The sequence below is a fragment of the Brachyhypopomus gauderio genome, chromosome 4 (genome assembly GCF_052324685.1).
Source record: "Brachyhypopomus gauderio isolate BG-103 chromosome 4, BGAUD_0.2, whole genome shotgun sequence".
Classification (NCBI taxonomy): domain Eukaryota; kingdom Metazoa; phylum Chordata; class Actinopteri; order Gymnotiformes; family Hypopomidae; genus Brachyhypopomus; species Brachyhypopomus gauderio.
In genome coordinates, this window is record NC_135214.1 from 9,514,499 (window position 1) to 9,540,624 (window position 26,126).

The 26,126-nt window shown below is 44.7% G+C and overlaps 1 protein-coding gene across 1 annotated transcript in view; it reads left to right on the forward strand.

The window, feature by feature from the left end:
• The window catches only part of htr2aa (5-hydroxytryptamine (serotonin) receptor 2A, genome duplicate a), a 104,922-nt gene that overhangs the window by 59,140 nt on the left and 19,656 nt on the right, over positions 1–26,126 (forward strand). The window lies entirely within an intron of this gene.

Below are 26,126 nucleotides of genomic sequence, written 5' to 3' on the forward strand. Positions count from 1 at the left end.
GTCCAGCAACATCACAATGGCTGTAAACAACCCAGCACTGGCGGAAGAGTTAAACCACTTCTTCGCACGTTTTGATGTGGTGAGACCAGTAACAGCAGCAGCCCTGCCATCCAACTGCAACAGTGACAACCTGGTGTTAGGAGCATGAGGTGAGGTGCACACTGAAAGCAGTAAACCCCAGGAAAGCTGCCGGACCTGACGGAGTGTCTGCGAGGGTCCTCAAAGAGTGTGCTGATCAGTTAGCTGGGATTTTTACAAAGCTTTTTAATGCCTCCCTTTCTCAGTCCTCGATCCCACAATGTCTGAAGGCAGCTACAATCATACCTCTGCCAAAAAAGACCAGCATCAGCAGCCTTAATGACTACCGACCTGTAGCTTTGACTTCAACAGTCATGAAGTGTTTCGAGAAGCTGGTAAAACATCACATCATGTCATGTCTCCCACCCAATCTGGACCCACTTCAGTTTGCGTACAGGGCAAACCGGTCTACGGAGGATGCTATAATTACAGCACTTCACACGACCATCTCTCACCTAGAACTGCATGGACGCTATGCTAGGCTTCTCTTCGTGGATTTTAGTTCAGCGTTTAATACCATTATCCCAAACTCCCAAACTAATGGACATTGGTATCTCAACCAACATCTGCAAATGGATTACAGACTTTCTCTCAGACCGGACACAGAAGGTCAGGTCAGAGTTGGATCACATCTTTCCTCAGCCCTCACACTTAACACTGGGACACCTCAGGGGTGTGTACTTAGTCCACTACTCTACACTCTGTACACATACGACTGTGTCAGCAAACACCAGAGCAATGTCACAATCAAGTTCGCAGATGACACCACTTTAGTCGGGCTTATCTCTAATGCCGATGAATCGGCATATAGGGAGGATGTCCAAAGGCTTGTGGAGTGGAGCGTAGACAACAACTTGGTTGTTAACACCTCAAAGACCAAAGAACTGATTGTGGACTACAGGAAGATAAAATCCGACCTGAGACCAATCTGGATCAATGGGGAGTGTGTGGAAAGGGTAGCCAGCTTTAAGTTTCTGGGGGTGTATTTGGACGCAGACCTCCAATGGAGCACAAACACCTCAGCGGTAGTGAAAAAGGCCCAACAGCGCCTCCACTTTCTGAGGATCCTCAGGAGGCTTAATCTGAGGAAAGAACTGCTGATGGCATTCTACCGCTGCTCCGTGGAGAGTGTGTTAACATTTTGCATCTCTGTGTGGTTCGCCAGCTGTAAAACTAAACACAAGAAGGCCATACAGAGAGTCATCAACACTGCCCAGAAAATCATTGGTTACCCTCTTACATCACTTAAGGAGCTCTACAACACCCGTTGTTGCAGAAAGGCCCATAAAATAAAGACAGAACACACCCAGGGTATCACTTATTCAAACTGCTGCCATCAGGCAGACGGTTCAGGCAACTTAAAGTAAGGACAAATAGACTAAGGGACAGTTTTTACAACAGGGCTGTCACTCTGTTAAACTCTTAAAACATTTATTCGGGCACTGTGCAATATATAGATTCAATTTCAATTAAAGATTTTAACTTTATTGGGAAATGTGCAACTTAATTCACATGTGCAATAACAATGCTGCTTCTTCTGTTTTGCTTGTTCTTGGTTCTGACTATTCTATTTTGTTTCTTAAATCCATTTTATTATATTAGTGTATATAGCATATTTGTACCATGATGGAGGCGGGATCCCATTTTCGTTGAACAAGTGTACATGTACATTGTGCAATGACATTAAAGTATTCGTATTCTAAGACAGAGACCCGTCTTGTCGATCACTGTGCCTGGCAGCCACCTTTCCAGATCAGAAAAGTCTCTGACCCACACAGCGGCCCTGAGCGGCAGGTCTCGAATGACTGAATTTCTCCTGGAGTTGGCCACCATTGTCTCCTGACCACGGAGGACCTCCGATTGAATGTCTGGGCACAGCAGATCCCATCTGGTGCAAACACACTGACCGAACAGCATCTCCGCTGGGAACTACCTGGTGGTAGCATGTGGAGTGAAATGATATGTCGCCAAGAATCTTGCAAGCCTGGCCCTTAATGTTCCCCCTGACATCATCTTCAATTATTTTTTTAGCATTTAGACTGCCCTCTCCACCAACCCGTTTGAGGATAGGTGATAGGGCGCAGAAGTCAGGTGGCGAACACGATTCACCTTTAGAAACTCAAATTCAGAGCTGGTGAACACAGAGGCATTATCTGACACAACAGTGTGAGGGAGACCATGAGTGCTGAACACGTCACGCAGATGGTCCACGGTCGAGGTTGAAGTGGTGGATTTCACTGGAAACACTTCCAACCACTTGGAGTGGGAGTCAACCAGCACCAGGAACATTTCACCTAAAAAAGGGCCTGTGTAATCAATGTGTAGGCGTGTCCAAGGCTTGCCAGGCCACTCCCATGGACACATGGGCGCCGCCGGGGGAGCGTTCCTGATTTGTTGACAAGCAGTGCAGGATTTCACTAGATCTTCTAGGGCCCCATCCAGCCCAGGCCACCACATGTACGCCCGTGCTACAGCTTTCATCCGCGATGCCTCAGGGTGAGCCTCATGTAACTCTTCCATGAGGGCTTGCAGACCCCGGGAAGGAATTATGACCTGGAGCCCCCATAATAGAACTCCATCTTTAACAGTGAGCTCATTACGCCTCTTGAAATATGGCAGCAACTCACTCGCTGGCTGGACAGGTCAGGGGCCAACCCACTGTCACAAATTGGCACACTCTGGCCAACAGGGGGTGATAGGTGCTGTCTGAAGCTGCTGCATCAGACACATAAGCTCCGGGGGAGTTGGGGGGTCCGGTGCATTGTGGGGCAATGGCAGCCTGCTCAACCCGTCTGTGTGTGCGATCAGCGCCCCTGGTTTATAGGTCAGGGTGTATTGGTATTGCATCAGGAGGAGTGCCCACATTTGCAGGCGTGCTGAGGCTGTGGGCTGTATATTTTTCAGCTCCCCGAGCAACCCAAGAAGGGGCTTGTGTGGATTGTGAATTTGAGCCCATATACGAACTGGTGGAATTTCTTAACAGCGTAGATCACTGCCAAAGCCTCCCTTTCCACTTGGGCATAATTCCCTTCAGCTGGGGCGAGGGCTCGGGAGGCAAAACACAATGGCCATTCAGTTCTTGGTACTTTTGTGACAGCACCACGCCAAGGCCAAAAGGTGAAGCATCAACAGCGATCACCAACGGTAATGCAGGGTTTTAGTGAGCCAGCAGCGCTTCTGACGTCAGCATGGCCTTTGATTTCTAGAATGCTTTGTCATGTACATCAGATGACACACCAAATGGAAGGCCCGTGTACTGGAACAAGCCGCGATGGGTATTTATCGTCAAGTTTTTGCGAACCTTCTGCTAAAACCAGCTGCTGGTACGCATGGGACATATCTAACTTGGAGAAGCAGACATCTCCAGCCAGCTTGGCGAATAGCTCGTTGATGTGTGGGAGTGGGTAGTGCTCCACTCGAGATGCCACGTTCACGGTCAGTTTATAGTCACCGCAGATGTGGATGGAACCATCTCCCTTTAAAACTGGCACAATTGGAGCAGCCCACTCTGACTAAGTCACAGGCTGGAGGATCCCTGATTCCACTAACCGAGTCACCTCCATTTCGACTTTCTTTTGCAAGGTCAGTGGAACCAGCCATGCTTTGCAGAAATGTGGTGGCACAGTGTCATCCACATTAATGGTTACTCTTATTCCCTTTAAGTCCCCTAGCTCATCTTTGAACACAGGCTTGTGATTTTCGAGAACGGCTGCTAGGGAGTAATCAAGACACCTGGAATAGCCCGTCCAGCAGCGGGGACGGGCTTTGACATGACAGTGCGGGACGCTCTGGTGTCAACCTCAAAACATGTCTCCATGCCATTGATGTTTAAATCCAGAATTATTTGGCTGGGTGCTTTCTCTGTCACTGCAAGGACATGTGCGATGTCTTCTTCCACACTGTCAGCCTGTACATCCGGGTGCTGTTCAGTAATTGCATTGGCCCCAGCATAGCCAGGCATAGAGCTCTGGCTGTCCCGTTCCTTTTTGCGACACCAGCAGGCTATGTGGCCCCGCTTACTGCAGTAGTGGCACTCTACATCTTTAAATCGCCAGCCCTCAGGTCTGTGGGCCTCACCACATCTGTAGCAGCGCTTTGACTGAGATGACGCTGCTTTGGTGCCAGGCGCCCTCATAGCCTTGCTGGACTGATAACGTGGTGCCACTTTGTTGATGTCTTTCAGGGGCTGTAAGGCTAAAGCCCCCTTCTCCACGGTTTCAAAAGCCAAGCACATCTCTAATGCTTTCACCCATGTTAAATTGGAGATTGCCAAGAGACGTTTTTGGAGCTGCTCACTATTTATGCCCCATATGAGCTGGTCCCTCAGCCTGTCTTCTAACGTGTCAGCAAATTCACATCGCGCAGCCTGATGTTTCAACCGCGCAACAAAAGAGTTCACAGATTCATCACAGCTGCATGTGCTGGACTGAAACTTAAACCTTTCCACTATGACATTGTACTTTGGTTCGTAGTGGTCCTGTAGGCTGGCTACTAAATCATCGAAAGACATGTCCACGGGGGCGGCTGGTGCAATTAAGTAACGAAGCACTCCATAAACGAGCGGCCCGCACACCGTTAAAAGTATGGCCCTCTTCTTATCATCGCCAGTAATGCCATTGGCGACAAAATAAAAATTCAGCCTTTTGGCGTACCTGCTCCATTGTTCCGTGTTGGAGTCAAATGCATCTATCCTTCCAAATGTCGCCATGTCAAGCCAGGTAATTCACTCGCCCAACGCAATTTCGGAGTCCAACGAAAAGCCAAATCCTCGTCGAGGCTACGGCAGGCAGGCGATAATCCAATAGTATCCTCGTCGCCAGTTTGTTGTAACGTGAACTTCTAAATAAGACAACGGAGTCACTCACTTTGTTCTTAGCACGTCACATATATATATATATATATACTTGCAGCGCACGGGGTTATGCTGTGGTTCCGGTTGCAGTTTGTCTGCACCTGACACGTAGTCTTCTTTCCAGGAGCAGGCGGAGGACGTGGCGTTCTCTTCAACTCCTTTTCCTGTAGGAAACGAAGACGGAGTTCCTCAGCAAGAGCACACATAAAAACTCTCCTACTCTCTGTGGACCCCGTACATGCCGTGTACAAATCATGCGCGTTCATCGCTGCCAGGTCAAGTATGTTATAAAACACTTCAACGGGCCACTGGAGTGTTCCTGCGCACACTGTGTATGCATGCGCCTTCTGGTCCATGATGTCAACGGCGCACTGCAAAGAACAAATACAAAGAAGTACATGTTATATTTTGAATAAATTCATTCATGTATGATAAATTGATTTATCAGTGCCAACACATGCATACCTTCGTCCGGTTGTAGTCCGTCACGGTGTTTGGCTTCCTTTTGCAGTCGTCTGCAATCTCCACGTGCGTGTGCATAGTGCTCAGAACGCAGACTGTTTTGTTGGGCTTGGAGGCATACACCGTTAGAAGTGCATCATCGGATCTGTACACCTCCGTTGACAACTTCTCATGTCCCTTGGCGTTTTTGGCTTCCAAAGGAACTTCTCGGCGAATCTTGTTCATTGTCCCAAGCAGAGTCGTGTTGCATTCCAACAGCTTCTTAGCCAAGGAAAGAGATGTGAAAAAATTGTCTGTGGCTACAGTTCTGCCCTTGCCCAGGTATGGCTTCATAAGCTTCATCACCACATTCTCGGACACTCTTTCCCCCCAGCTGCTGTCTGTTCTGCGGGCTTCATGGACAGTGCAGTCTGTGATGATTCGCAGCATCTCCATGTCGAGCAAACACAGAAAACTCTGCAGTCTGTTTGTGGTCCTACGCTGTATTAGTAAAAGTAAACAAATGACGCTAGGTAAATTACACGTACTAAATATCATTCAAACACAAGCAGAAACACTGGAAAGAAATATGAAGTTACTATACCTTTGCATGCTCTGTAGGCCCGGACGGCTCAACGAATGTTGAATTAGGCGAACAGCTGCTGACACGAGAGCGTGCGATGCCAACCTTCTCCCAAACAGTTCCATCTTTTGCCCGTACGGTTGGTCCAGGTGTGGTGTCAGCCTGTGTCCGTCTCTTCCTTGGAGGGCTCTGTTGTACCTCATCCGATGTACTGCTTCTTTCTTCATCGGATGAATTGCTGGTCAAAAAACAGGAGGGTCCTTCTCCCGCATCGGACTCACAGCAGTCCTCGTTGGTCAGCAAAGCCGCAACTTCTTGACCGGTGAACGTCCTCTGTCTTGCCATGGTGTTTTGCTTCATCTCCACACAGGATAGTAGTGAAAATGTAAGTCGCCTCCCTTTGGGTTTCAGCTTTTATCATGACTCTGAAGAATACACCCACAACAGCACATACTAATTATACTTTATTATAATAGGTGGCGCTTCACACATAACGCCGAAACCGAATCCGGGCTAATCCCATGCATACACGGGAACAATAAAAGGTGATTGGACCCGTGATAATGGTTCACGGCAATCTGTGAATATCAGTCAAACACAAGCATTAACACTGCAAAAAAATATTATGTTACTTACTATGCTGTATGAGTAAAAATAAATAAATGACGCTAAGTTATTTACACGAACGAAATATCTTATTTACACGAACGAAATATCAGTCAAACACAAGCATAAACACTGCAAAAAAATATTATATTGCTATGCTGTATGAGTAAAAATAAATAAATGCAGTTTGTTATTTACACGAACGAAATATCTTATTTACACAAACGAAATATCAGTCAAACACAAGCATAAACACTGCAAAAAAATATTATGTTACTATGCTGTATGAGTAAAAATAAATAAATGTAAAAATAAATATTACTTTACTATACCTTTATTACTATATGTTGCTGCTATTGAAGTGCATACACAAGAAAATCTGGGACGCTTGCTTCATAAATAACGCCAATACCACGCTAATGATAATGTGTTTCACGGGAACAATATGGACCCGTGATAATGGTTGGTTCAGCCATGTAAATGTGTGGCGCTATTGAAGTGCATACACAAGAAAATCTGGGACGCTTGCTTCATACATAACACCAATACCACGCTAATGATAATGGTTCACAGCTCTAAATAATACTTATGTCAATATGTGGCGCTTCACACATAACGACGAAACAGGGCTAAACTTTATATATTTTAGACTACAAACTAGACCTGGTGCACACAGACTGCACACAGACTAGACCTGGTGCACCACAGAGCTCCTGCCACAGAGCTCCTGCCTGTCTTTCTGCTCCTGTCTTGCTCTGAAATTAACATATGTATGGTCCTGCTAATTGGGCAGGAGAAGGAGGGGTGATGTCCTCAGGACCTTGAGATCTCAGGAGTTCCAGTGTTAAGGAAGCCAGACGACTCAATCCTCGCCAAGCCCGATGGGCGTTGTTCTTCTCTTGTTTCCGATTTTCTGTTTCCTATAGACCCGGTTCGAAGAACACTAAAGCCGATGCCCTCTCTCGCCTTTATGATAAAGATACCGCAGACAAAGAACCGGAGTACATATTGCCACGCACCTGTTTCCTAGCCGCAGTTCGTTGGAACCTACAAGGTGAAATAGAAGAGGCGCTACGCACTGACCCAAGTCCTGATGATTGTCCAGCTGGGAAACAATACATTCCAGTGTCGTTGAGTGGACGTCTCTTACAGCTGGCACACGATACTGCAGGTACAGGTCACCCAGGCATCACACGCACAGTTCATTTGCTGTCACGACTGTATTGGTGGGCATCTCTGAAGGACGACGTTCGGGATTACATTCTAGCCTGTAGTGTCTACACGAAGAGTCGCACCCCTTGCACTCTCCCTGTGGGAAAACTGCTACCACTTTCTATTCCGCATCGGCCCTGGACACACATCGCGATGGACTTCATCACTGACCTGCCGAGGTCCGAAGGTAACACTGTCATCTTAGTTGTAGTCGATAGGTTCTCCAAGATGTGTCGCTTGATACCGTTCTCAAAATTGCCATGGAAACCGCCCAAGCAGTGTTTTCTTTCGTTTTCCGAGTCTTCGGGTTGCCTGAAGATATAGTGTCTGATCGAGGTGTTCAATTTATGTCACAGCTATGGAAACATTTCTGCAAATTACTCGGAGTCGCCATTAGTCTTACCTCCGGCTACCATCCTCAGTCCAACGGCGAGGTGGAACGAGTCAATCAGGAGATCGGGAGGTTCCTAAGACAGTATTGCGTTTCTCAGACGAGCTGGAGTAAATACTTCCCCTGGGCGGAATATGCTCTGAATTTGTTAATGCATTCATCCACCAAGATGACTCCCTTCCAATATGTGTACGGGTATCAACCGGCTTTCTTCCCCTGGGACAATAGCTCGTCGAATATTCCTGCGTTGGACAACTGGTTCCGGAACAGTGCACGGACATGGGAGCGTGCCCACGTGCACCTGCGGCGAGCGCTGCACACTCGGAGACTCCACCCTGACCGTCGTCGTCTGCCCTCTCTTGTCTACCACCCTGGTCAGCAGGTGTGGTTGTCCACGCGCGACTTGAACCTACGGCGGTACTGTAAGAAACTGAGCCCTAAATACATCGGGCCCTTCAAAGTTTTACGTCGAGTCAACGCCGTGTCGTATAAAATACAGCTACCCCCTCAGTATTGTGTGCATCCTGTCTTTCACGTCTCTCTGCTTACACCGGTATTTTACAGCCCCATGTCCACTGCACCATCGCTTGCCAAGCCGCCTGAACCACTGGAGCTCGACGGGCGCCCCGCCTACCTCATCTAGGAGATTCTGGAGTCCCGTCGGCGTCAGGGTGGGCTTCAGTACCTCATTGAGTGGGAGGGCTATGGACCCGAGGAGAGGGCCTGGGTCCCCGCGCGGGACGTGTTGGATCCCCCGCTCATCGCGGACTTTCACGCTGCCCATCCGAACTTCCCTGCTCCTCGTCGCTGTGGTCGCCCCCCGTTTAATCGTTCGGTTGCGGCTGGTGCCGCTCGTCGGAGGGGGGGTACTGTCAGGAACAGCTCGTGACCACCTACTTAGTCCTTACACCTGCCGCTCGTTACCTCCCATAGCCACGTGTACTTAAGCTTCCCCCTCTCACTACCGGGTTGCGAAGTATTGTTGGCATGCCACTAACTAAGCGTTATCTCCTCGTGATTGCTCTCCTGTGTTCTGACCACTGCTCTCGTTCCAGACATCGTTCCCAGCCTAGCCCTCTTGTACCTCCTGCCATCTGTCTACCTGGCGTGAACTCGGACCGTCTCGACATCGACTACCGCACTCATACACCTCACACTCTCTACGGTGTTGCTCATCTGTACGAGTACTTTGTATTCACTTCAGAAATAAAAAATACTAAAATCCGCAATTGGATCCTTGTCTTCCTGGTTGGAACGTTACATGTACATACTTAAGTTCAGCTCTTTGTTCGGTTCTGCACTGGGGTCTGCACCTATCCATCACTCACACCCAAATAGGTACTTACAATAATTTCCTCTGTGAGCTAATCTTCAGATACAGACAAAAAGAGAAGACAAGACAAACAGATATCAAATAACCCAGCCACCATGTTCTAGGAGTCCCTCATATATTCCCTTTGGGATGCTGTGTATAGGAATGGAATGCCTGTTGGATAGTAAATAGGCTCACTAGTTTCATATAAAAGGAAAGTTCTGGTGGGATTAAAACATAGAACAAGCATGCAATAGTGATATATTCATTTTACTAGTGTCACGGTGGGTTGGCCTGGATGCCACCAGAGCGCGCGCGCACACACTCTTTCCCTAACAAGCACGCCCACAACTGCACAGAGCACACCCTCTCATTCCCGGACACTCCTTCCATCCCATACCAGAGTATTGACACCTCTCACATAATCAGATTAGGGATTAATTTATTCCCACAGGTCGCGCTGTCTGGTGCTGCGCATTCAGCCTGCACCCTCGCCTCGCATATTGGGAGAAGCCTGCTCTGTCGCTGGACAACTGTGTCCCGTTGGTTGTGTAGTTTATGCTCTTCATTTTCGTTTCTGTGTTGTGTTTATTCTGCCTTGTGGCCTGAGTATTTGAGTTCTTTATTATGGATAATAAAGCCAGTCGCTCTCAGCCTCTGCCTCCGGCTGCTTCTGTCCCGGCGTCACAACTAGCACTACTATTGCTCAATACTGCAGCTTTTTTACTGAAATATATATGAGACTATATATGACTGTATTGCATTTCCAGGACTGAGGCAGCTCATTGCAATTCAGATCCTGCTGTTTACAATAATACATTAATAATAATATATAAATAATACATTATATGGAAGTCAAAATAATTAATTGGTTCATGCCTATCGGGTTTTTTTAGTATTATTAATACCTTTTACTGTCTGTGGTTAACAGAAATATAGAAGGATTGAATGTTTCATGATGTTCAACATTTTCATTCATAATTCGTCCCCCAGTCTCCACACAATGCTGCATGCTTCTAGCTAATAAGCTGCCCATGTCTGATGTTGTGTCTTTCTCTTTCTCACTGTCTTTCTCTCACACACACTCATACCTTCCCTTTGTTTTGCTCTTTTCAGTGGCATCACCCTGTCCCCTTTGCTGTCTGCCCAGTGTTAGATAAAGCATGTCCGTTGTATTTGTATTTACCAACCCTTATAGACATATTTACTTTGTCTAATTAATTATAACCTGCATTTATAACAAAGCAGGGAAACTCCAGTGTTGCAGCACTACTTTTTTTAATGCTCACTTTGTTTTCATTAGATTTCAGGTTGTAACATCTTAATCAGACCTATTCATGCCAATGCATGAAGTGGTCACATTACAAAAATGCTTGTACTCTCAACCTCCAGACATAGGCGATATATTTGGGCCCACAACTAAGGATACATATGCTGTGTGAAGAAAACCAACAAAGAAGAGTACCTTGGTAACACTTTACATTAAGAGTTTACTTACTAACGTTAACTAATGCATTAGTAAATATGAACAACACATGAAGTAACACAATTAACAATAATTAACTAATGTTAAGTAAACATGTAACAGTTGCATTAGTTAATGCTGTGTTTATATGAAGTGCAGACTAAGTGGTGTTGATTAACTAACATGAAGTAATGCATTAGTTAACATGAACAACACATGAAGTAACACATTACCAATAATTAACTAATGTTAAGTAAACATGTAACAGTTGCGGCTCAGCGTCTCTGGGGGTCTATGGGGCAGTGGGCTGGCCTCGGCTGGCCCGGACGCTCAGCTTCTGCATGATGATTGGATGATCTGTCTGAGGCTGAATCCCTTTTTGATTGACAGCGAAATGAGCGAATCAGCGATCTTTTGGTGTAAACCTCTGCGGGAGCATTAAATTTTAATTTTTAAAATTTTCATTCTGGTCTGAGTTGAACCGGAGATTTTCCTAATCCTCTTAGCGGCATTTTCTTCATTAAAAGAAACGAAGAAAGAAACGTTTCTTGTTGGTACGACAGGGTCACAGATCATTTTCTTGAAAAGGAACGGAGGGTAGAATTTACGTATAAATAAACCGACACATTTTATGATGTTGGCCGAAATTGAGCTTCCCCTTCTTGAAAGACCAGCATCCGCCACTGATTCTGATGTATGTTATGTACATTTGTCTGTGTCTTGCAAGGACTTACACATGCCATTCTCCACGCTGCAGTCATGAACTCACCTACCAGTTTTTTATTACTTCTGCTTAATTTGTGAATGTCATGCAAATGTGTGACACAAGTCATCATGCATTTAGAAATTGTAAAAATTAACAGAAAACATAATAATATGCTTTATGATTTATGAGACTCCATGCTTAAAGTCTCACGGAAGACAAAATTCAAGACTATTCTCTGCCCTGTCTCCAAGATGGTGGAACGATCTTCCAATAACTGATCGGACTGCAGAGTCTGCGAGGAGGCGGACACAAATGCTGAGGAGAGCGAGATTTATTAATAAGAAATCCAAACTCGGGGTCATACAGGCAGACATGGGTCGAACCAGATGGGCAGTCAGAACACGTAACAAAACAAAGACAAAGTCACAAGACTAAACCAGAACACAAAACCAACCGTAATGCAGACACACGAACAAACACGGGGCAATATGGCAGAACAACAAGAACAAGGCAAGTACATCTAGCAACAACAATGAACCGCGACATACATTTGTTGTTGTTGCCATATTTTGACAATTGTGATTTTTTCACCGCAATCGAAATTTGTCCTCAGCTTTTAACTCATCTGTGCAGTTAGAACACACACACACACACACACATACACTAGTGATTACTAGGGGGCTGTGGATCACATGAGCCCAGAGCAGTGGCCAGCCCTAGCCTGGCGCCCGGGGAGCAGTTGGGGTTAGGTGTCTTGCTCAAGAGCACCTTAGACACCAGGATTAAATAGACAAGGGTAAACGAGGAACACATGAAACTCTAACGAGTCGGCAGGGTTACAAATTACAAGGAGAGACTAGGGATACACATGACTAACAAAACACGACTGAATGACAGGAGAAGGAGGGGCTAATCATAACACAAACTTAAAGCGCACAACACCCGAGGTGCGCAACCAAAACTACAAGGAAACCAGAAACAAAATCCAGAACAAAGAAATCAAGACTAGAGTACAGGAGCATCAACCAAACATGCCGAAAGGAAAATCAGAAAACACAGATGAACCAGGCGAAGACACAGGAGAAGACAAGGAAACCAGGGACAGACACGGGAGTGCAAACGGACGGAAGAACAAAACCAGAACTGTCATGGACACAGGACTGAGGATGACGACCAGGCCAACAAGAGGGAGGAGGAGCAACATCACAAAAAGGGCGACGACGCCCTGGAGGAGGCACAACAGAAGGACGAGGGTAGCGAAAACTGAATACAGACCAGGCAACCGATAGGGAAACAGGAACAGACACAGGAACCGACACAGAGACCGGCACAGGCACAGACAAAAACGGGGACAATGGAACAGAAACAGGAACAGACACAGGGACCACAACAGACACCATAACATGGGCAAAACCAGGAACAGCAGAGGGCACAAACGACAAAACAGGGCACACAGAGCCGGGTGGCGCATGAAGCAGAGCAGGACACGCATGCAGGCCCGGGTCCACAGGAGCCACTGCAGTGACAGTGACAGGCAATGACCCCGTCCGGGTCATAGGAACAGGAGGCAGCGGTGACCCCGTCCGGGTCGCGAGAACAGGAGGCAGGAGTTACCCCTTCCGGGTCAGGGGAACAGGAGGCGTGGGTGACTCCTTCCGGATCGTGGGAACAGGAGGAACTGACGTCCTCGGGGGGTGGGACTGGCAAGTCGACGTCTTCGGGGGGTGGGACCGCCAAGCCGACGTCCTCGGGAGCAGGGCCACCAAGCCGACATCCTCGGAGGGCGGAGCTGCCAAACTAACATCCTTGGGGGGCGGGGCCACCAAGCCGACATCCTCGGGGGGGCAGGGCCGCCAAGCCGACGTCCTCGGAGGGCGGAGCCGCCAAACTAACATCCTTGGGGTTCCGAGCTGGCCACTCTTGAGGTGAGTGGCTACTACTCCCCCCCAAAAAATTCTTTGGGAGCTCTTGGGGAGTGGCTGGCGGAATCAGAGGAGGATGGTCCTCATCCACAGGGTCCTGGTTGAGCCTGGAAGAGCACACAGACACAACAGCCTCTCTGTTGCTCTCTCTGCGATGGCTCCACCTGCCTTGAGGCATCTGGAGCTTGCGGTGGTTAAAGAGAGACAACCGAGGGTTAAGCCAACCCTCATCTGTGCATTCATTCCTTCTGCCTGCATCTTGCACTACAGGTTGCTCTTCCCTGTAGTGTTCTCAAGTCGGTCAGACACAGCGCACAATAGGAGTCTCATCACGAAAGCCAGTTGAAACAGACAGAGACTGTGCTTTCCTCCATGTGCGACGAGACTTCCTTGTTCCCACAGCGCCACGGGAATTCCTGTCACCGGCTTGTTCATGCTGTAACACCGGAGAATTGAACTGCACGGAAGCAGCCAACAACTCATTACAGTGACCGAACTCACCAGAGTCTCGCTCCCTCGCTGTGTCCTCGTTTGGCATTTAATTCTGTAATGCAGCTCGCGCTGTGGAGCGAGGTGGCGGACACAAATGCAGAGGAGAGCGAGATTTATTAATAGGAAATCCAAACTCAGGGTCATACAGGCAGACATGGGTCGAACCAGATGGGCAGTCAGAACACGCACCAAAACCAAGATGAAGTGACATGACTAAACCAGAACACAAAATCAACCATAATGCAGACACATGAACAAACACGGGGCAATATGGCAGAACAACAAGAACAAGGTGAGTACATCTAGCAACAACAATGAACCGTGACATACAGGACTGTTAAAAATTTGCCTTCAGGAATCAGATTCTGGAGTCAGTAGACTGGCCAGCTTCAGTGTTGACAAGTTTATTGACACAGAGCATGTAACATAAGGTGGATCACGACCAGTGATGGCTTAGTTACCTTGAAAAAGTAATCCGATTACTGATTACTCCTTTAAAAAGTAACTTAGTTACATTACTGCATACAATGCAGTACTGCATTGTGCATAATTGGATTATAGGAATTGTTTACTGTCTTTTTCCTCAGGTGATGTGTATATTCAGGTATAATTGTTAGGTATCATTTGACTTTCGTCTAGTGGTCTTTCCAGCTTAGAGTACCTTGTGTTCAGGACTATCTATTCTACCTTGGAGATTCCAAGCAACTACATAGCACTTTTGTAAGTCGCTCTGGATAAGAGTGTCTGCTAAATGCCATAAATGTAAATGTAAATGTACTGATTACTTGATTTTAAAAGTAACTACGTTAGACTTTAGTAGTTACATTCAGCAGCAAAATTAATTTTTCCATTACTCACTTTATTGGAAGTGCATTTTAACAGTAACAGTTTCGGTAACCGAGGCAGAAACTACTTAATCCAAAAATCCCGAGGAGGGAAACTTTATTGATAACGCAACTCTGGCGCGCGCAGGCACCGCCACCCAGTGTCACTTAAGACTCCTTGAGTGGCCAAGTGTCTGTCCGTTAGGGACGTGAGGAGTAGTAGTACAGTACAGTACAGTAGTACAGTATCTCCTGACATTACGTTTGTGTAGCTGCGCGGTATTATTTGTAAATTAATTTGAAAACATAATACATGCAAACTATTCAGTCAGACAGCTACTTGTTGTGAAACGAAATACAATTACAGTTTCAAGCATTTTTAAGTAGGCTACGTTAGTCAAAATTCCAGCACTTTTCAAATCTGGAAGACAATGCAACATTAAAATTCGTCAGGTAAATGTTCCTTTCCCTGTTTTTGAGGGGTGTTTCTTTACACTACCACATCGTTACGGATAACACTGCACAGAATGACGTGAACGCGCTCGTGCTCTCACAGTTTCGCGCGCAGCGTGCGAAGTCGAGCGCTACGGTCAAACGCAAAAGTAGAACTGAGCCAAGAAGAAAGCAAAAATATATATTTTTACTAGGGAAAATAAAAATAGTAATGCACAGTTACTTGGATAAGTAACTTTAATCTGATTACTGGACTGGAAATAGTAACGCATTATATTACTCGTTACTGAAAAAAGTGTCAGGAATGTCACCTGATAGCCATTAAGGACTCAGCTGTTCCTCATCACCACGCCCACATTCCAGGCATTCATATACACCGTCTTCACAACACCTCGTCACGAAGTATTGCCAACTATGTTGCGTACCGAGCGTTATCATACTCTGCTGTTTCTCCTGTGTACCGACCAGGGGCGAGGCTAGGGTATTTTTAGTGGTGCTATAGCACCACCGTGGTTGCTCAGCACCCCCTGGCTCAACACATTTTTAAAATATTATATTATGCAAAAAACTTGCTCTGCACCTGCGCAATACTTTGGTTCGACTGGCCAATCTGGCAACCCTGCTTCAAAATGAGGCTTGTGACCAGTCCACTTATCAACTATATCTCTTCTGATTGGTTGGCACATTCACGCGACTGCTTGCTGCTAGAATTGTCCACAGCTTGGCATTGTGTTCTGGTCGTAAGCTAGCTGTTTACATTCTACATTTCTGGATCTGCGAGGCAGCCAGCACCTGAGCTGGGGTGAGAAGGTATGTTTCTTCACTGCAAAAAGAAAATCTTAACAAGTAAAATTAAGTCATTTTAAGGCAATACATCTTTTTTTCTCTGATAAGAATTTTTGATTTTTTCTAGCATTTGTTTTTCTTTACTCCCAAAATAAATGTTGAGTTATCTTCAATATTTGTCTCAGGTTCTCTGTTATCCCTGTGAAGCCACAGTCTTTTGAAATGTAGTCAAGATTGAATCTAATACGGCTCCAACATTTATAAATGTACTAGTTCGCCTCAATTGGTGAGAAAAAATGTGCCTCTGTCGTGAGCACTGGGGGCTGGGCACCCCTAAAGACCAGATCCTAAAATCGCCCCTGGTACCGACCTCTGCCTGTTTCCTCGACCCCGTCTCCTGCCTAGCCCTCAGGTACCGTACGGACTCTGCCTTCCCGTTACGACCCCGGACCAGATAGACCACTCTCAACAAATAGCATTAGATCAATTCTGTTTATGCATTCACATCTCGCATTCTCTGGTTGTATCTATCTGCCAAATAAAGAGCACCGTGCTTTTGCATAAGGATCCCTCTCTGTCTCTTCCAAACATTACAAAAAGTTTTAAGATTAGAGTAACGCGTTACTGACATCACTGATCACGACTAATTCTATTGTAGTCTATTTTGGGAGGACCATATATACATTGTGGAATGTGGGAGGAGGAAGGAGGAGGAAGACGAAGAGCTTAAGGGGGGTAAGTGGGGATGAAGGTGAGGAGGAAGGGGAGTTTAAGGAGGGGTCACTGTGGGATGAAGGTAAGGGCACTTGGGCAATCAACATTGGGTAGGGTAGTAGGAGTCACCTTAGGGTTAAGACTTCAAAGGATATACAAACAAATGACAGAGGTGCTGGGCATGCAAATGTGGGCAACCATCTCACTTCTCAGGGATTCTGTTGGGGGGAGGGATTCACCAGGGGTTGACAGACAGCAGACGATTAATAATCTCCATAGAGACAAAGGGGTGAGATCTGAAAGAAGCATATTTTCTCTCAGGACCAAACACCAGGATTAAATAGACAAAGGTAAACGAGGAACACGTGAAACTCTAACAAGTGGATAGGGTTACAAATTACAAGGCGGGACTAAGGATACACATGGATAACAAAACAAAACATGACTGAATGACAGGAGAAGGAGGGGCTAATCGTAAAAGTCTCTTGCCATCTTCAAATGTAGACCGAAGACTCACCTGTTTGTTGAGTACTTAAATGAGCATTAACTCAGCAGATAGCACTTGTTGTCTTTGTTCTTAAATTGTATGTCTATCTGTCTATGGTTATTTGTGCTTCTTGGTATAAGTTTAATTCCTGTTTAAGTGAGCCTGTTTAATCAAAATACTAGGTAATGACATTGAATCATGTAGTTTAGAAGTAGTCTGGCTCAAGGGTATCTTGAATTCTGGCCTATCTGTGCTACAGTCTAGGATGAATTCTGTGAACAGATGCAAACACTTTGCTAGCCGCTCTGGATAAGAGTGTCTGGTAAACACCCTAAATATAATTGTAAATGTAAATGTATTGATTTGTGCATTACTAACATCTATTAAATATTACTAAACCTTTATTAGGTCTTGTTCAGTGAATTGAATATACCTGATGTAAAGTGAAAACTGTTTTAGTAATGCATGACTAACATCTATTAAACATTACTAAACCTTTCAAATGCTTTTTATTGAATGCACTGGATGTAATTGTTAAGGTACAACGTGCTTTATTGTACAATCTGAAAGCATTACACAATGTTAAATAATAAGCAATTGTTTACATACAACTAACTACACAGTAGAAACACAAAAACATGTAGAACTAACAAGGTTTTTACCTTTGACTATATTTTCAGTAATTTAACAAAACTGTACTATGAATGTCTTTTCAATGTACCTTACTATTCCAGAACAGTTTTATTCAGATTTTATTTATTTACTTATTAATTTTTTATGAAACCTTAGAGAACATTAACAAAAAAAGTCACCGTCAGTGCACATATCGAACTTTGTCAGACAGGCACTTTGCAAAATGTCAAAAATATATATAAAAAAATATGCCTGCCTGAAAATATAAAAACAATTTGCCACAAAACAGCAAAAAAATATAAGTATAAGTAAAGGTTCAAGTAACAGGGTCTAAAAAGCAAACAACAACAAAAATTTTTTATAAGCCTAATTGCCGAGACAAACCGTGATGAGATGAGATGAAAAGACCGAAACAACAAATGGCTGAACTGTTTTTTTTTTTTCACTTTACCCGTTTTAAATGGTATGCCATGTTGGTTGTTGTTGTGTGAAATGAAAGACGTTGATGACATAACTTGCACTTTACTTTGTTTTATTAATCTTTATCTTTTTCAAAACACTCCCACAAGTTTTTTAGTAGCCATTATAATCTCGGCAGATGCTGATGGTTTTCACTTTACATCAGGTATATTCCAATTCACTGAACAAGACCTAATAAATGTTTAGTAATGTTTAATAGATGTTAGTAATGCATCACTAAATCATTGGTTTTCACTTTACATCTTTTCAAAGACAAATGTACATACATCAGAATGTAACATATTGGTGTGACTTTAAATGAATATATTACATTGTATTGATTTACATACACTAACACTAAAGCTCTAAAAAGGTGCGAGCAACAAAGAGCCAAAACAGGAACCGCAACTGTTACATGTTTACTTAACATTAGTTAATTATTGTTAATGTGTGACTTCATGTGTTGCTCATGTTAACTCAGTGGTTCCCAAAGTGGGGGGCGCGGAGCTTGGAAGTAAAACGTGCACATGTATCAATATTCGGGATGCACCAATTCCGATATTAATATCTGAAAAAAATCTAGATCGGGTATCGGTGACAATGTGACCGATCCAAAAAAACAGATCTATTCAGTCTAATTCTATGCTTGTAGCACTTTTCGGAGTTAGTTCAACCTTAAATATCCACTCTGTCCCGGATAGAAGTGAACTTGGACAGTTAACAGGCGAGTGAAACACGAAGCACACCGAGGAGAGATGAATCACTGACTCGTACTCGCGCTGGTGCTATTCCACTTAGGGCGTACTCACACTAGGCTCTGTGATCCGGGCCCGGGCACGGTTCCCTGCCGAAGCCCGGGCCCAGATCAGTTAACCGCGCTCGGGCCCGCTTGAAGAGGTGGGCCAGGGCACGATTCATGTGGACTCAGGCACGGTTCGCTTCTAGTGTGAGCGCTATCCGTGCCCGGGCCCGCTTGGTGCCTCGTGTGATTGGTTCATTTCGCTGGAACTCAAACATGACGTCAGTGATGCGACGCTCACGTTAAACAGTCATAGCGATTAGCAGACAATCGTTATGTTAAATTATCGATAAATCTGTGCTGCACCGTGTTTCTGCACTCCCAAAACGACTCCAAAAATACAATATAAAGAGAATCGTGAACTCCATAGTGTTGTGCGAGCGCGCTTTTCCAAATAAAGTCATGTTGTGGTGATGTAAGCGTGCTCGGTCCGGGTTGATGAAGCGAGTGTGAGTGCAGGCCAGAGGGGGAGTGGGGAGGGGGGATAACCGGGCCCCAGCACGCCCTTAGTCTGTTTATTTGCTGGTTGACCAAAATAAACCTGGGCTCCAGCATTACTTGACTGTTCATACATGAACTGGTGAGTTGTCCAAAGCTCATTGAATGCGTTACTTACAGAAATAAAATAAAGAGCAGTGGTCTGAGTCGGTCTACGGCAGAAAGCTAAAAAAACAACAATATTCCATACGCGCGCTCAACTCGCTCCCTTAAAGAGACAGTACACATATTTCTGGCCGTTACATGCTTTGTGCTCTGTGTGATGTCTGCGCTAGCAAACTAGCCGCATAGGTATTGCTGTTTCTCTTATTTCATCTCCTTATTTATTTAAAATGATATTTAGAATTCTTGAACCATTTCAAAGGTTTCTTGCAGTTTATTTTTTTCATGTTTGACCAAAGTTGTGAACCTATTGTTTTTGTCAGTTTCAGGTTCTTTTGGTATTATTTATTTTACATTCGATGTTATATTCATAATTGCACTGACTGAACAAATGCTAGTTGTGTTGTTTTTACATGTTTTATGTGTGTTTAAGTGTGCTACACTGGTGCAGAGTTTTCAATAAACCTGTAATTCAGTATGTCTGTGTTAAAAAAAATGTTTTAAGTCGATTCAGCACTGTTTTACTCTATCAGATCAGTATCAGATCAGTATCAGCCGATACTAAGCCTCAGATATCTGAATCGGTATCGGAAGTGAAAAACGTGAATCGGTGCATCCCTAGTCAAAAGGGGGGTGGCAAAAATATTCTCATCTACTAAAGGGGGGCACGGCAGAAAAAGTTTGGGAACCACTGTGTTAACCACGGACGTAATTTGGGGGGGGGGGGGGGGGGGACATGTCCCCCCCACTTTTTCAAAAGCCGGCTTTGGTCCCCCCCAGTTTTTACGGTTAAAACCAAATATTTAAATAGCGACGAATCCATGTCCCCCCCACTTTTGAAATCAAAATTACGTCCATGGTGTTAACTAATGCATTACTTCATGTTATTTAGTCAACACCACATAGCCTGCACTTGATATAAACACAGAATTAACTAATGCAACTGTTACATGTTTACTTAACATTAGTTAATTATTGTTAATGTGTTACTTCATGTGTTGTTCATATTAACTAATGCATTACTTAACGTTAGTAAGTAAACACCTAATGTAATGTGTTACTAGTACCTTCCTCAAGTCAGTACCCATTTATTTGTATGTGGCAAGATATGTCTTGTTTTTAGCATTTTTAGTATAACATTTTAAATTACATTTTTAATACCCAATTCCATTGAATAGTATGACACCTGTCTCAGAAAAAATGCAGAAAAAAAGCAACATAGCAGTGGTCATACTTCAAATCAGGTTCTAGAGGCATTGGTAATTTAATGTAACTAATCGTTCATCTCAAACGAACTGTCCGATAACTTTCATGCGCACTCAATATCAAAAACAGATGTTCAGACAACATTCTTACCAAGATGTACCGTACGTGTGTTCAAGATTCCAAGTTGTTGATATACTCCTCAGCGTCACAGACCGTCGAAAATATCTTGGTTGTCTTTCCGTGGGTGAAGATGAGGCGCACTGGGTAAAGAAATCCGTGCTTAATTCCCCTAGCCCTCAACTTCTCCCTTACACCGTCAAACTGCTTTCGCTGGGTCATTATTTCCGGAGGGAGATCGGGGAAGATACTGATACGTACTCCATTGTATGTCAGTTGGCTTTGTGCGCGCGATATGCGTAGTATGTCCATTTTCACCGAGTCATGGTGTATCTTTGCAATCATCGTACGCGACTTTGTATTCGATGGGGGTCCAATCCGATGTGCTCGGTCAACTTTTATCCCGTGAGGAAAGAACCAAAGGTAGCATTTCAGATACAAAGCGCGTTGGGTTGCCTTTCTCAGCGTTCTCTGGAATGCCTACAATTCTAACGTTTTGCCTTCTCGACCTACCCTCCAGGTCAGTGATTTTCGATTTGAGATCCTTATTGTCGCCCGTTAAGCCAGCGAACAGCCGTTCGAGATGGGAGATGCGAGTATCATGCTCGGAGCAGGCCTCTTCCAGACTTGTGAGGCAAGAAGAGTTCGTTTCCAGAGCTGCCTGAACTCCAGATAACGACTCCTCCAGCACATTAAACCGAGCGTTCATGGAAGAGTCCAGTTTTTTGGTCGCCAGAAGGATGTTTTTAGCCGAGACATCTTCTCCTTCCAACTGCAACTCCATTGCTTCACCCTGATCATGGATTCGGTCAGTGGCGGTAGCGTGGTCGCTAAGGCTAGTTAGCGTAGAGTCCGTCGATGGATCTTCATCCCTGGGCAACAAAGTTTGCACTTTCTTCATGTTTTTCTTAGATTTACTCATTCCTGACGTTTCAGCAATTTGTCACCACTGTGTTAATGTCAATAAAGTGAAGTTTTTGCAATTTATTTCAATAAAGGCGGAGAGGCTGAGTAGTCTGCGATTTACTCCATGAGATGCTCACCAGCGCCCCCCTGATGATATCTGATCATTGCCCAGTTAGTGTTTCGATTGATTTTGGGGTTGAAAAAGCTAAATATGCTTGGCGCTTTAACCCTACGTTACTTCACGAGGAAGGTTTTCAGGAATATTGTTCCGCACATATTGTGGAATACCTTGACTTCAATGACACAGGGGAAACATCTGACTCAACGCTATGGGAGGCTTTTAAGGCGGTCATGAGAGGCCATATCCTAGCTTATGAGACTGAATTAAAATAACAGAAACGCAAGAGACTATCTGAGATAGAGGTGCAGCTCTCCACTCTTGAGCAGGAATTTCAAAAATCAGCATCCCAATCCACTCTCACTAGTATAATGAAATTGAAATATGAATATAATAATATACTATCAAGCCAGATAAAAACTCTGTTATTGAAGGTGAAGCAGAAGCACTTTGAATTAGGTGATAAACCAAGTCGTCTCTTATCATATCAGCTTAGAGGCCTACAAAAAACCAGAGCAATTTTAAAAATTAAAAACAGTTTAGGATACTTGACCACCAAACATTCAGAGATCAATAAATGTTTTAGGGATTATTATCAAAAGCTATACAGCTCCAAGAGCACTACAGATATCTCAGTGATTACAAATTTCCTTAAATCTCTTAAATGACCAAAACTGGACACCAGGGCCAGGGAAAAATTGAATGCAGGGATAACACTCAGGCATGAAAATCTGTCACCTTTCAGCGAAATTCACCGTTTTGAAGTTGAAAAGGGTGACCTACGTGAATCGTGTAGATCCGATGAGTTTTTTAGATGAGATATATTTTAATTATCATATTTAATTATCATATTGACTTAATAAGCAAACAGAGCACTTCCGAAATCGGCAATTCCAATGCAACAGTGGCCAGCAGTTTCCGCCCAGAACCTTCATAGAGGCCAAATTGCGTTTCAATCATACCAACGTTCTTCATTCATGTTATTCATTTACTGCTAAGCGGGACGAGAAGCAGGACCTAGTGCTACACCGGGGACAAGGCAGAAGAACGTACATTTACCACTACATTTACCAGATCGTACATTTACCACTACATTTACCAGATCATACATTTACCACATCGTACATTTACCACTACATTTACCACATCGTACATTTACCACTACATTTACCACATTGTACATTTACCACTACATTTACCACATCGTACATTTACCACTACATTTACCACATCGTACATTTACCACTACATTTACCAGATCGTACATTTACCACTACATTTACCACATCGTACATTTACCACTACATTTACCACATCGTACATTTCCCAGTGGATTTAATTGGGTCATTAATGGTTTCAATCGTTTTCATATTTTGCGGTAAAACAAAGTTACTACCGTTCGCTACAGCGTTCAACACTGTCAGATCTAGCCACAAGCTCTTGTGATAAATAGGTAGATGAGCCTGTTAAGTTCGCGTCAACTCCGTGTAGTTAACGGTGACATAAAATAAGAAACAAGATTTTTTTTCTAGTGTGTCTGTAGTTGTAACTGGTGAATCCAGGGACGTGTGATAACATTCGCGCCAGGGCTGAAAAGGTTGAAGATGAAGTAGTAAACTCTTGTCATTTGAGTCTACCCTCTGCTTTAGCCCATGTTAGAAAATAAAAACACATGAACCTGGTATTTTTACACTCATTTTCGCCGCTGATGTTATTTATTGGTTCATTAAGACGTAATGGTTTTGACTGAGCCATCTGGAATGGCGAAAGCGGCTTCTCGCATTTACGATCTGGCTCCATACATTGAATCCATTGACAAGACGGTCAAAAAAAAAACTTTTAAAATGGATTTTACTATATTTTACGGAGCCCGTAAGGTGATATCATGTAAAAAAATAATAATAACGCGTGGCCATGACTTATTAACGCATGGGAACGAGATACTAATGTCGCCTTTCACACGCGGCAACAAAGTTTATTTTTTCACAGCAAAGCAAGCAGATCCCAGGGATGTTCGCGAACTGACTGCCCAAGGAAGATAAACCTGGCTTTATATAAAGTAATACTTAATTATCTTGTTTGCACGCGTTAATTATCTCATTCGCACGCGTTAGCAAGTCGTGGCCACGCGTTATTATATTTTTTACATGATGTCACCTTACGAGCTCCGTAATATTTGGCATCACCTGTCGCTGTACCCCCGTACACCAGCAGCCACCCCCCCGTCGCCGTATCCCCATGACGTCACATGCCCTGCCCCCCGGTCTTCTCACCTTTTTAACCCCTGACCCATTTTCATGCCTGAACACTAAACGAAGTGTCCACAGCTATTAAGGGTTTTTTAAATGGCAAAGCACTTGGGCCAGACGGCTTCAGCATTGAATTTTACAAAGCCTTTTGTGAGCAGATAAGTCCACTCCTTCTGAGAATGTTTCAGGACTCCATTAAAAATAAGAAACTACCGGAGACGCTTTACTTGGCAAATATAACTTTAATTCTTAACCCTCCTATCGTCTTTGGGGTCAATTTGACCCCATTCAATGTTTATCATTGAAAAAATAGTAGTTGACTTTTTTTCTTTTACTTCATATTTCATGACATTTCCTAATTTGATGGGGACAAGTGATAAAGCATAAAATTTTCATGATGATTTTTTTTCAATGTGCTGAACACATATTGCACCCATCGGTGGTCCTCAGGGGTCAATTTGACCCCAAGCTGTTTTAACTAGATTTGTATGAAAAATTCAAGATAAATTCATTCTAATTGAAAAGTTTGGCCTGATGGTGGCGCTAGAGGACAGGTCAACTCACAGATTTTCAAGGGGCTATTTATGTATTCAACAAATAAATAAAGTGCCTGTCCAGGGCCGGTGTCAGGACATAGGCTATACAGTGGGGGGGGCGTCAGAAAATTTTGGGGTGGCGAATGTAAATGGTTGACCTGGAGGGGGGGGGGGGCAATGTAAGTTGTTGACCGTGGGGGGGGGGGGGGTGGGTGGGGGTGGTGAACATAAGTTGTTGACCGGTGGGGGGGGGGGGGGGGGGGTAGCAGGTGAGGGGGCGCCATATAGCGATTATTGTAAAATAAATGGGTCTTATTATTTACATTGAGGGGACGGAACACATCGCCTGGGGGTGGGTGGGGTCAGGGAACGTAAGTTTTTGACCGAGGGGGGGGGCCGAGGGGGCGCCGTGTAGCGATTGTTGTAAAATAAATGGGTCTTATTATTTACATTGAGGGGGCGGGACACATCGCCTGGGGGGGGAAGGGAACGTAAGTTGTTGACCGAGGGGGGGGGGGTGGTGGCGAACGTAAGTTGTTGACCGGGGGGGGGGGGTGGTGGCGAACGTATGTTGTTGACCGGGGGGGGGCCGAGTGGTTGAGGGGGCGCCGTGTAGCGATTGTTGTAAAATAAATGGGTCTTATTATTTACATTGAGGGGGCGGGGCACATCACCTGGGGGGGGGTTATAAATTGTTGACCGAGGGGGGGAACGTAAGTTGTTGACCGAAAGGGGGGGGGGGGGGGTGGCGAACGTAAGTTGTTGACCAGGGGGTACCGGGCAGGTGAGGGGGCGCCGTATAGCGATAAATAAAATAAGTAAAACAAATGGGTCTTATTATTTACATTGAGGGGGTGGGACACATCGCCTGAGGGGGCAACGCCCCCATTTGCTCCCCCACCCCCACCCCCCCTGTGGGGCCGGCCCTGTGCCTGTCCCAAAAATGTGGTCAACAATATTCTGTAAATCATTTTCTAGAGTCAAATATCCCTGGGGTCAAATTGACCCCAAGGACGAATCGTGTAGTAGTATATTTGAGGATAATAGGACAGTTAAAAAGGATAAAGAAGAGGTGGATCCATCATCGTATAGATCTCTTTACTTGGATGTGACCTAAAAATATTCACCAAGATTCTGGCTGGTAGACTTAATGAATGCATTTCCTCTATTATACATCAG